Raw genomic sequence first — 11,871 nt, forward strand, 5'->3', positions numbered from 1 at the left:
CCCTATAGAGCCCCATGTTAAAATCCAAACCTTCCAGCAGAAGTAAACATGTTTACATGATGACGACGTGGTCGAAGATACTGTTTTGAGAACTCCAGGGGCCACATTTTCATATAACCGTAAAATCCAGAATATAAGTGGCAGTCTGTTTTTGGGGGCATCCCAGAGGTAAACGGGGTTTTCAGTAAGTTAATCTATTTCAACAACAATTTATTTTCATTTAAAACACATTCACAACACACAAATTATAGCCTGCCATCTGTTTTCACCATGTCGAGTTCTGCTAGCTGCTGGTGCGGTAGTTGAGCTCAGCCTACGGTAACACTGATTGTTGTGAGGGTGGCGGCTGCACTGGCGATCATGACAGCGCATGTCTGTGCTGAAGCTTTAGCTCGATTATAGACCCATCGTCTAAAGTACTAACACAACGACATATACCCTGCATTTTACTGTATATTGTTTGCATCGGAATCTAGGACACAGCCCGCTTTTATAGATGGAAAAAAAAGTATTAAAAGTGCGTCTGATACACCAAATGATATAAACACCATAAATTATAATAAGGCTTAAGGTTGTGCGTAATTAGGGCAGACTGTGGTGGGTATGTCCACTTCTTTTGTACAGTCTATGGTGACGTCACACCTTCCAGCGTCCATCTTTGTTTCAGTCTATGGCCAAACCAGAACATTGTACTTGTCTTAATCCCTCCTTGCGAAATATGTTGCATACCATATCTCATTTTATGATCCTGATAGGGGTTGTTAAAAAAGAAAAAGTGTTATAATGTGGATTGCACTGACTCCTTTCGGGATGCAGGTGAGAAGGAAAAAGGGGGCAAATCTACCATGAAAGGATAAAGCAGGGTGAGGATGCTTCTGCATTTAGACTCATTTCCCTAAAGGTCACCACAGAGAGGCACCGGGGACAACGACAGGGCATTTGGGCAGACAGAAGGTCACTTTGGGGCAGCTGGGCTGCTCTTGTTTTTTTGACTTTAGGTCAAAAATAGAGCGTGAACTGTTGTGCTTGGGCTCGGGCACATCCTGGGTAACAAAGGGACAATTTGGCATTCAGAGCAAAAACACGCAGAGAAATTAAAAACAAAGCGGTGGAAGTTAAACAAATCTCGTGCACACAATGTTGAAGAAAAAACAAAGAAACTGACATGAGACTGGAGGAGGATGGTGGGAATGTGCCTGGGAGTAAAAACAAAGACAATATTGGCTGTAACAAACACTACAAATGATTTTATTCCACATGTGACAAAATCTTGGCTGCAGTAGAAAAGACGAGGAAAGATCTGAGCCATAAATTACTCTTGGACATGTGGTAAGAAACATTTGAGAATTGACTTCTCCGTGTGCAGAATTTTAATCAAATAATCAGAAAGAAGGCCAAGACCAACGGAGAGATTTCATAAGAGCACGAATACCTTTATTAGCCACTCTGGCCCCAATTGGCAAAGATTGAATGCATATCGTCGATGCTGCACCGAGCCTTTTGGAAATCAGGCAACATATGAAGAGCCAAACAAAGTTCATCCCTCCAGGTGGTTGAGGTGAATGGATGGTTCAACATCAAACGGGACTTTCGCCCATGAGACCTTCGTATCCCGCGTGAGACCAAAAGCTAAAGTATATTTTTTCATCATCATTTATCTAAGCTAAGATAACTGAGATAAGATCATCTTTACTTGTTCCTCACAGGGGGAAATTCACTTGTTACAACAGCTCACAAAAAAGACACAAATAAGTGATAGGAAAAAAATACAGCCGGCAAATAAAGGATAAAAAAACGAATAAAAAACTATACACACTAAGTACACCATTACACGCGCTCCTTCTTGCAGGGTGGGTGTCTCAGCCTGCTGCTGAAGGAGCTGCTGAAGGCCTCCACAGTCTCATACAGGGGCTGAGAGGGGTTGTGATAATAGGTGTCAGCTTGGCTAACATCCTCCTCTCACCCACCTCCTCCCTGGAGTCCAGAGGACAGTCCAGGACAGACTCCTCTCTGTGCTCCCTCCTCCCTCCGGCAGACCACTGCGTGGAAGACTAACCGACATTACATAACTTCCTTCTTTGTAGTCTTCTTGAAGTAGTGTATCACTATCTTTATTCTATACCCAATCAAGTAGTTTTGGTTCCTTTAGACCCGAAAAAACGGAAACCATTTCACAACACTAGTAAGACTTGGTGAGAACATTGTAAAAATAAATACTTTGTAGGTTTAGTAAAGATTTTAAAAGTTAAAATCAGAGTTAAATTTGGTGACTTAAGTGCGCTGTGGCTCAGGGGCAGAGTCGATCATCTCGCAATCGGAAAGTTGGAGGATCGATCCCTGACAGCTGCAGTCCATGTGTTGAAGTTCTTGGGTAAGACTCTGAAGCCCAAACCGTTCATGAGGCATAGCCTTCAGTGTATGAATAGTAGTAGCCCTCGCCATCAGTGTGTGAATGAGAGTGTGAAAAGATGAATATGCCATGTTGTGTAAAAGTGGTTTGAGTGGTCAGTGAGACTAGAAAAGTGCTTAGGCTACGGTTTACCATTTACCTTCTTTTGTTCGACAGAATCTTTGATTTTCAGGCTTAAAGTCGAGGTGAAATGAAAAATGTCATGTTAATCCTTTTAGATCACATCCCCGGTAATATTGTGCATCTATCTGACAGAAAATTCATTTCTTCGTATTCTTATATCAAAATCCGACCTTTTTTTCTTCCGGCAAAACTAAATTTCACGCGTGCTTACGTAAGTTAGCACCAAACAATTTCAACCAATCAATCTGCAACATTTAGCCGCAGAGCACCAAGAACGCTCGGTCAGTTAGCTAGCTACTGCGCTGTGGAGAACGTCTGTCTACGCCCACTTCTCAACGATCAAATCAAATCCCTTTAATGATATGTCCCGCCTGCACGTCCTGTTTCACTCTGACATACGTCACGATACGGAAGCTAGATACTCTCGAAATGCTGTTTCAGCTCGACTTTAAAGGCCAAAAGTTTAATTAGTCAATAATGCACTCAATAAACTCGAATCCTATTGACTACATTTTGTGAATGTTTCATTACCCGACATTAGACTGAGTTGTAAGAACAGTGAAACCCAGTAATGTCCGTTAAACAGCAATACATGTCTAAAGTTAGCTAACATTAGCCTGGATAAGCTAGCAGCTGAACCAATGATTATATTGCTTCTAATTTGTAACTGATTGTGTTATTACTTTTTCCAAAAGCTACACATGGAGTCACTTTATAGGTGTGTTTGTTGATTCTGAAAAATCTTAATAAAAATATTATGGGCAGTTTCAAAGTGTGTAAAAAACATCAACGTGTATTAACATCAGGACTTCAGCGGTCTGTCACGCTGAAAAGAAACTGTACAGAGGAACATGTTAGAAGGCGAACTGGCCCCATCATTTTTTAACATTTTAGATGCAACATCCATCTTTTATCTTTTATCTTTTATCGGGGGGAGGCTGGAGCCTATCCCAGCTGTCATTGGGCGAGAGGCGGGGTTACACCTAGACAGGTCACCTGTGAATCACAGGGCTGACACACAGAGACAGACAACCTTTCACGCTCACATTCACACCTACGGGCGATTTAGAGTCACCAATGAATGGTGCATGTCTTTGGACTGTGGGAGGAATTCCACACAGAAAGGCGTCTGAACGTCTGAACCAGGATTCAAACTGGGAGGCTAACCACTGCACCAAGGTGTATTTTTCTGAACTGGTTTTATTCTTTACTCAAGAAAGTTTGCTTTTATGGCAATCACAAGAAGAGAGACAGGCAGCTGTTGATGAATGATGTTTCTGTCACGGTTTGGGTCAAATAAAAAGGTAAAGGACCCAGGTGCAGACAATGGTAAAGAGTTTAATTAACTAAGGCAACAATGCAAAAACTAAATCTACAATCCAACAAAAGACAAAGCAGAAAACCAAATGGTAGAACAAAAAGTCTAAGTAAAAGAATAGTCCAAAGGAAAAACTGGAAACACACAAGAGCAACAACAGGGAGCCACAAGGATGACAAAAGTTAAACAGGTAACACGACAATGAACCAGCAACGAGACAGGGGAGCACAAAGACTAATAAACTTAGGTGAGGCTAATCGGACACAGGTGAGACAATCAGGGCAGGGCACACAATCAAACAAGCAGGAAACACACAAAAGCAGGAAGTGGATATCACAAGAGACAAGCGGTGTGTCCGAAACCGCATACCATCATACTATCTTCCTAATCATACTAACCGTGATGTAAAACTGAGTATGTCATGCGTTCTCATCTCATAGTATGCAATTCTGTGTATGTGAGAAATGCCTTGATGTATACATGATCGGCCCGGATATTTGAGTATGAGACGGGAGCTCACTGGTTATACTCAACCGCCCCAAAATGCATTGCGGCTATTCAGCTTCTACTATGGCGGAGATGGTGGAGATTGAAATACAAATAAAATGCAAAACTAAAGTAGACTACATCATGACAAGAACATGGAATCAACTAAGCACAAAACTAAACAAGAAGAACTCATGACAACAAGAGACAAAGTGATCAAATAATATGAACCCCAAAATACAAATGAAAAAACATAACTAAACTAGAATAACTTGTGACACTTTCTCTGACTTGTTTTCACAAACTTTCTGATAAAAGCGCAGTGAACCTGGGGCACACATTTAGCTCAGCTGGTAGAGCAGGCGCACATGTAAAGAGGCTACAGTCCTCATCGCACTGATCGCAGGCTGGACACTCGGTCTGACAGTCATTCGGTGCGTGTCGTCCCACACTCTCTACTCCCCATCCTGTCTCTCTTCAGCTGTCATAATAAAGGCAAAAAGCCCCAAAAATAAAAGCGCACTAAATCTGAATGGTGGCAGTCAAAAACATATTTTTAGCATTTTATTACAAGAACTCACAATGAATACCAGATCAATACCTCTTTTAGCAGACATTTACCAGGTCATCGGCATGGACAAGTCAAACAAGAACAACAGCGACTGACTCGGGAAGCCTTCAACATATTTATTGTAATAGGAATGACAACAAGAAGCAGTGGAATATTTCACCACAGGTGCGATCCTGATAGGCTCCATTCAACAAGTAATAACAGTGAAAGATTATTTTCATTTTGCCTGTGAGCTCCTCGTGGGACCTGCGACGGTTCCCAGGACCACCGAATCAGAATATCAGCGGCTTTAAAAAGAGGCCAGAGTGATAAATGAACACTTCTCACTCAGAGGTTTGTATGCTGTGAAATGTCAACTTTGCACTTCCTTCAATTTTATACACATTACATGGACTGGCTGCACTCTCCATCACATATAATGCTTTTATTGTTATGGGCTGTAAACCCATCAACATGATGCCAACAGCCTGCAATGAAACTCCGAGAGTCATAAGAGAGGAAGTCATAGTCTGACACAGCTACTTTAATAATGTCTGTACTTTGCTTTGTGCAGAGGGAGAGCCAGCTGTCAGCTCCTTATCACCCTGTGGACATTTAATGTCCAGTTTCCCAGAGAATGAAGCAGTTAGTTGCTTAAATTCAGACACATTTATGATGTACATATGGCTGGAAATGGCACGAGAGTAGAGATGTTTTTATGTTCTCTGGATTATTTATGACGCGAAGGCTAGTTTGATGATTTACTGAAGAACGTTTGTTTGGATACGAAGCACTGTACCAAAGCTCAGTAATTCATGACTTAATGTTTTTGTTTCACTTGTTTTTGGGAAAAACAACTGTGAGAATAAGCTCAACCTGCACGCCTGCAGCATTCCCTACAGGCCTCATCTGTTTAAACCAATATTGACATAGCTAATGAACCCACAATGTAACAACCTCTTTATTGAAACACTAAAGTAACCCCTGTGGAGCAATTATATCTTGTAGTGAAAATGAATGTAAGGTCTGATATAACATGTCATGAATTTACTTGAGGGTGCAGCAGTCTGAGGATTGATAGGAATGTGAGCAAGCTGCTACTAAAAATAAAAACCTGCTGATACCTCCTATCGCCACTGGTGTCTCCAAAGCCAATGAAATACATCTTCAAGATTGTTGACTTTATTTCTGACAGTGTCAATTTTTTGTTGTTGTTAGGTTTGGGTGATATCAGTCTTGCAACCCATCAGCTATCTGTGGACAATTGGGTCTCCTGCAGCGTTCTGTTCCCGAGTAGCAGAGTAGAGGAGGAACGACGAGTGGAGATGTAACTAACACTAACACTACAGTCACTGAACTTTCCATCTATCCGTTTTCCTCTCCTTATCCAGGACCAGGTCGCAGTGGTGGCAGGCTAAGTGAGTAGACTCACAAGTCTCTCTCCTCAGCAATGCCTTCCAGCTCCTCCTGGGGGATCCGAGGCGTTCCCAGGCCAGATGGGATATATAATCCCTCAGGCGAGCTCTGGGTCTGCCCCGGGGTCTCCTCCCAGTTGGACATGCCTGGAAAACCTCCAATGGAAGGTGCCCAGGAGGCACCCTAATCAGATGCCTGAACCACCTCAACTGGCTCTTTTCAATGCAAAGGAGTAGCGGCTCTACTCCGGGCCACCTCCAGATGCCTGAGCTCCTTACCCTATCTCTAAGGCTGAGCCCGGCCACCCTACGAAGGAAACTCATTATGGCTTCTTGTAACCGTGACCTTATTCATTCGGTCACTAGCCTTTGCCTACAGGCTCAGCTCCCGCTTCATCACATTACTACTGATTCTGCACTGATCTGTCTGTCAATCTGTTTTTTCCATCATTTGTGAACAAAACCCTGAGATACTTGAACTCCTTCGCTTGAGGCAAAGACTCACTCCCCACCTGGAGGGAGCAATCCACCATTTTCCGGCAGAGAACCATGGCCTCAGACTTGGAGGTGCTGACTCTCATCTCTACCACTTCACAGTCAGCTGAAAACTGCCCCAATGCCTGCTGGAGGTCCCAGCTTGATGAAGCCAACAGAACCACATCGTCTGCAAAGATCGAATTCTGAGGTCCCCAAACTGGGAACCTTCCTCCCCCCGGCTGTCCCTTGAGATCCTGTCCATGAAAATCACAAACAGAATTGGTGACAAGGGACAACCCTGGCGGAGGCCAACATGCACCGACAATGTGTCTGACTTTGTGCCATTGGTTATACAGGGACCGCATGGCACTTCGCAACAGCCCCGGTACCCCATATTCCCGCAGTGCCCCCCACAGAACCCCTGATTTTAGGCCTTCTGCAAGTCCACAAAACACATGCAGACTGAATGATCAAACCCCAAGCAGCCATGCAAGAATAAAGAGTTGGTCTCCTGTTTCAGAACAGAATCAGCTTTGTTCTTCCTGTATCTGTGATTCAACGATTGGCCGGAGCCTCCTATCTAGCACCTGGAATAAACTTTACCCAGGAGGCCGAGAAGTGTGATACCCTGATAGTTGGAGCACACCTTCCGGTCTCCCTTTTTAAAAAATGGGTTCCACCACCATGGTCAGCCATTCCACAGGTACTGTCCCTGACCTTGATGCAACATTGAAGAGACCAAACAATGTCCAGTGCCTTCAGCATTACCAGGACGAATCTCATCTACACCCTGCCACTGAGAAGTTTCTGAGATAAGGCTTCCCCTGGATCAGGCTCTGCCTCCTCATCAGAGGACGTGTTGGTTGGGTTCAGGAGTTCCTCAAAGTGTTCTTTCCACGGTCTCACGATATCCCCAGTCTGGGTTAACAGCTCTCCACCTTTGCTGCAGACAACTTCCCCCTCCTGAGTCGGCCGCCGGAACTTGAGGCCATCACTGTTGTGAACTTTCCATAACCATGAATATCTGCTTCAGACCAACACATGAAACTGTTCAGCTGTTAAATGCGCCAATGTGCGGGATCTTTGCCATTTATTTTGGTGAGTTGAATGTGTGTTTTGGTTAGCGGAAGGGGTGGGACATGACCGTGGCTCCACCAGCCAATCTCTACTACCAGGTCTCTGGCTCCAAATAACATCACATAACACCGAGCACCTGCCTCGGTGGGTATTTAGGGTTCAAATAAGTATAATGAGAGTAGATAGAAACCTTTATATAATGTCATGAGTTAACCTAGCAACCTTTAGAAGTGAGGATTGAGTTGTAGTTTGTCAGATACAACATCCACTGCCCTTCTGAGTAGCGTGCGTTGGTAGTGGAACATGTACACTGCCTTTATACTACCCACTGCTGCAGCACCTAAAATCATTTACACCCCGGCGGTTTTCAGTACCGTGAAAATGACTTGAGGAGAATCGTTGTGAAAGTTCCTGTTAAGTGCACTGAAGGCAGTAAATCAGAGGATTGTATGCACCCTTCACACATAAACGAAGTTTAATGTGTAAAAATTGCTTGAGAGTGTGATAGGGCTGAGGAAGGTTTATGAGGTTATTGAATACAAAAGCCTGAACTCACATAACTTCAATAACTGTGAGGTGATTGAGGTAAAAAAAAAACTACTCAAAAAATACTGTGGGCATTAGCATGACTCTAACTTCCTTTGAACTATGCGCCAACATAATAAGGAGGTCATAGTTCACTATTACCCCTCTAGAACATAGCGCAGTCATGTCAAAGAAATGTATTATTAACATATAAACCATCTAATAAATATCAGAACATTTATACAGTGGAATACCAAAAAGTTCTCTAGCAGCAGACTGATGCTTTATGAGACCAAAGTTCACAAATGACATCATACCATCCACTTTACTGGAGGCTAAAAAATGAGCTGGAGTGTACAAGTAATGTAATCCAAACAAACGACTGTTTTTTCAGCTTCAGTCCTGGTTAAGTTTAACAGTTGGGTGTGCTGAATATCAACTTAGAAACAGAAGTTATACCCTTACGCATTAATCCCATCACCATGTTTGGATACCAACCAGTTAACTGAAAGCATGCATTAAGACTGAAGTCTGCTGACTTAAGAAAACAATCATCCCCTTATGGAACTAAATATAACAGTGCTTAAAATGACTTTGCAATGAAAGAACAATCACAAAACATCAGCCAGGACGTTAACTTGCTCCTGTCCGTTCAGGAAATTCGGGTGCTGGTCAGATCAGAAGAATCAGCAATTAAAATGAATACTGGGGGCATTAGTGTGATTCTAACTTCCTTTGAGCTAGGCACCAACATAATAAGGAGCTCATAGTGCCATATTACCCCTCTAGAACATTATGCTCCCAGGATGCAGGCCTGCTTGTTGTACCTAAAGTCTCTAAGAGTAGCATTGGAGGTAGAGGGCCCTATCGTCCACCCGGCGCAAAGTGCCAAAGTGCACAGCGCAAGTGTCACTGCTATCTTCTACCTGGCGCAGTCGCCATTTTCACGCCCAGCGCCCACGTTGTGTAAATAGCAAGTGATCCTGCGTCACCGTTAGCGTCCATGGGCGTGTTGATTTTGAAATGAGGTGGGGTTAGGCAAACGGGGAGTCTTAAATCATGATACTGCTTTCAGTTTGTTACTGATCTGCTGAGAAGTGCAGGAAGACGTGGACAAGCTCATCGCTGCCTCCACACACACCTACGCTCATTCAGACACACGCTCTTTATAATACACGCAAAAAAACAGACAGACACGCCAGTTAGTCCCATTACACGGACTGTCCATCACGCACGAGAATACAGCCACGTGATCCAGCACTAACAAGTAAATAAACATTTAAAGCCGACCTTTCTTTGATGGTCACACAGAACTTTAACAAACATGTCCGTCTGGAGACTTAAATCATTAATGCTGTGCGTAAATGTACACTGCGTGCCTCTTTTCATGTTCGTTTCTGTTGAGCAGTGGGATCGCTTCAGTGGCTGTAGCATCAATCCGTGCTGAAAGAAATAAGTTGAATATGCCGGTCGGGGTCCGGTTTATGAAAGATGAACGACTGAAATCTGCCGTGTAAATAGCAACACGCCTGCCTGCAGGCGCACCGGGGTCTTGAAGGGAATGAGAGCTGACACTCTGATTGGTTTGATTCATGTTATGCCGAAAAGACGCCTATGAATAATCCAGGGATTTAAGCCAACCTCTTTGCGCCTTGCGCCTAGGTTTGCTAACTAGAGGAAATGGGGGTCAGACCCTAAATCATTTTGCACCATGCGCTTTAGACTGTGCGCCTTCTGCCGTCTAAATAGGGCCCAGAACCTTCAACTATCAGGCTCCTCTTCTCTGGAATCATCTACCAGTCAGGGTCCAGGAGGCAGACACCCTCTCTACCTTAAGAGTAAAACTTTCCTTTGTGATAAAGCTTATAGTTAGGGCTGGCTCAGGCTTGGACCAGCCCCTTGTTATGCTGCTATGCTACATTTATAGTCATAACTTTTGTTAACAAAATGAACACCGGTCTTTAGCAATGTGATCCAGTTTGGCAGTTACATCTGTTGAACGTCATCCAGCCAGACATCGTTTCTTCTTGATTCGTCCTCCAAGTCAGGCAGCATTTACCGTGACAGGTGACAGGAGCTAGTTCCTTTCTTATTCTTGCTCAAGCTAACTTTGATGTTGCATATTTTGTTTTGGGAGTGGTACCATTCTCTGCCATATGCATCTTTTCCTTTCCTTTATCTTGTGGGATATGGTTTTTGGCAAGATTCCATTTCCGTTGCCATTGATTGCTTCGGCAGTATAGCTTTTTCCTCAGATGAAAAGCTAGCTCGGTGCTCTCTGAATTCATCTTGTTTCTTTATCACATTTTGATCTTTTATGGTCATACTTTCAGTTTAATCCTTTTTGTCCTATTTTTGTCCTATCCTCTTAAAGTGTTTGTGCAGCAAGAACTGTAAACCAAAAGTCAACAAAATTGGCAAGAAGGTTGTAAATCCCCCCACATCAGTCGTCCCCCGGTGGTGGAACGAGCTGCCAAACTCCACTCGGTCCGCAGAGTCCCTTTCACCTTAAAGCAGAAGCTAAAGACCCAGCTCTTTATGAACACCTCTGACCTTAATGATGTTGATGCTATTGATGATGATGACATCGAGGATGTAGTTTATGCTGACTAGGATTTTCATGATGATGATGATGATGATGATGATACTGATCTTGTTGATGTTGCTGATGATTATTATTCTTAAAAAAAAAAAGCCCTCTACACTTCCTGTCAGCACCAGTGTCTGATCACACCTGAAGCTGTTTGTTGGCTCTTTCTGACTTTGTTCCCTCCTGTCCTGATCATTGCTTGTGTTGTATTAACTCTCAGATGTCCGTCGCTTTGGACAAAAGCGTCTGCTACATGAAATTGTAACATTGTAACATTACTCAGGTACGTTGCAATCATCTCACAAAAGACTTCACCTGGCTTTTCTTGTCAAAATTCCATAATTGTTTAAATCTCTCAGCTCATCTATGTTGTTGCTCCAATGGTGTTGATCATTTTTGCAACGTTTTCCCTCAACTTCTCCACAATCCAATTCAAGTATACAAGACAATTACAATGGCTACAGATGTATTTATGTGAAACCCTACTTCTGACAGTACACCAAAATTACAGCAAAGCAGCTTCACAGAGCATGAGCACACAGCGACGACAGTGACGGATTATTATTCTATTTTTATTGACAAACATCCAGTTGCTCATGATTAGCTTGGCCTCTATCACGACCGCTTTTCTAGTTCTTTTTCAATTTTGTGTGAAACCACAGAAGAACAATTGATGATACCGATGATGATGTTTTTTCGGCATAAAGTCAGGCCATGAGGTAATCATCTGGTGTTCGGGAGGAGTCACTGTCTTTGTGGACAATGGAGAGACCTGCTCAGAAAGAGAGAAAGATTATTGTTTCAAGTAAATTATGGAAACTTAATGTGCTAAAGTTTACACCATAAAAACATGTGTCCATCAATCTTACTGTTACTCATTCCCTCCTAGTACAATAATCT

Source organism: Semicossyphus pulcher, unplaced genomic scaffold, assembly GCF_022749685.1.
Source record: "Semicossyphus pulcher isolate SPU_LCO1_2020_fin unplaced genomic scaffold, fSemPul1.0.p SCAF_4, whole genome shotgun sequence".
Classification (NCBI taxonomy): Eukaryota; Metazoa; Chordata; class Actinopteri; order Labriformes; family Labridae; genus Semicossyphus; species Semicossyphus pulcher.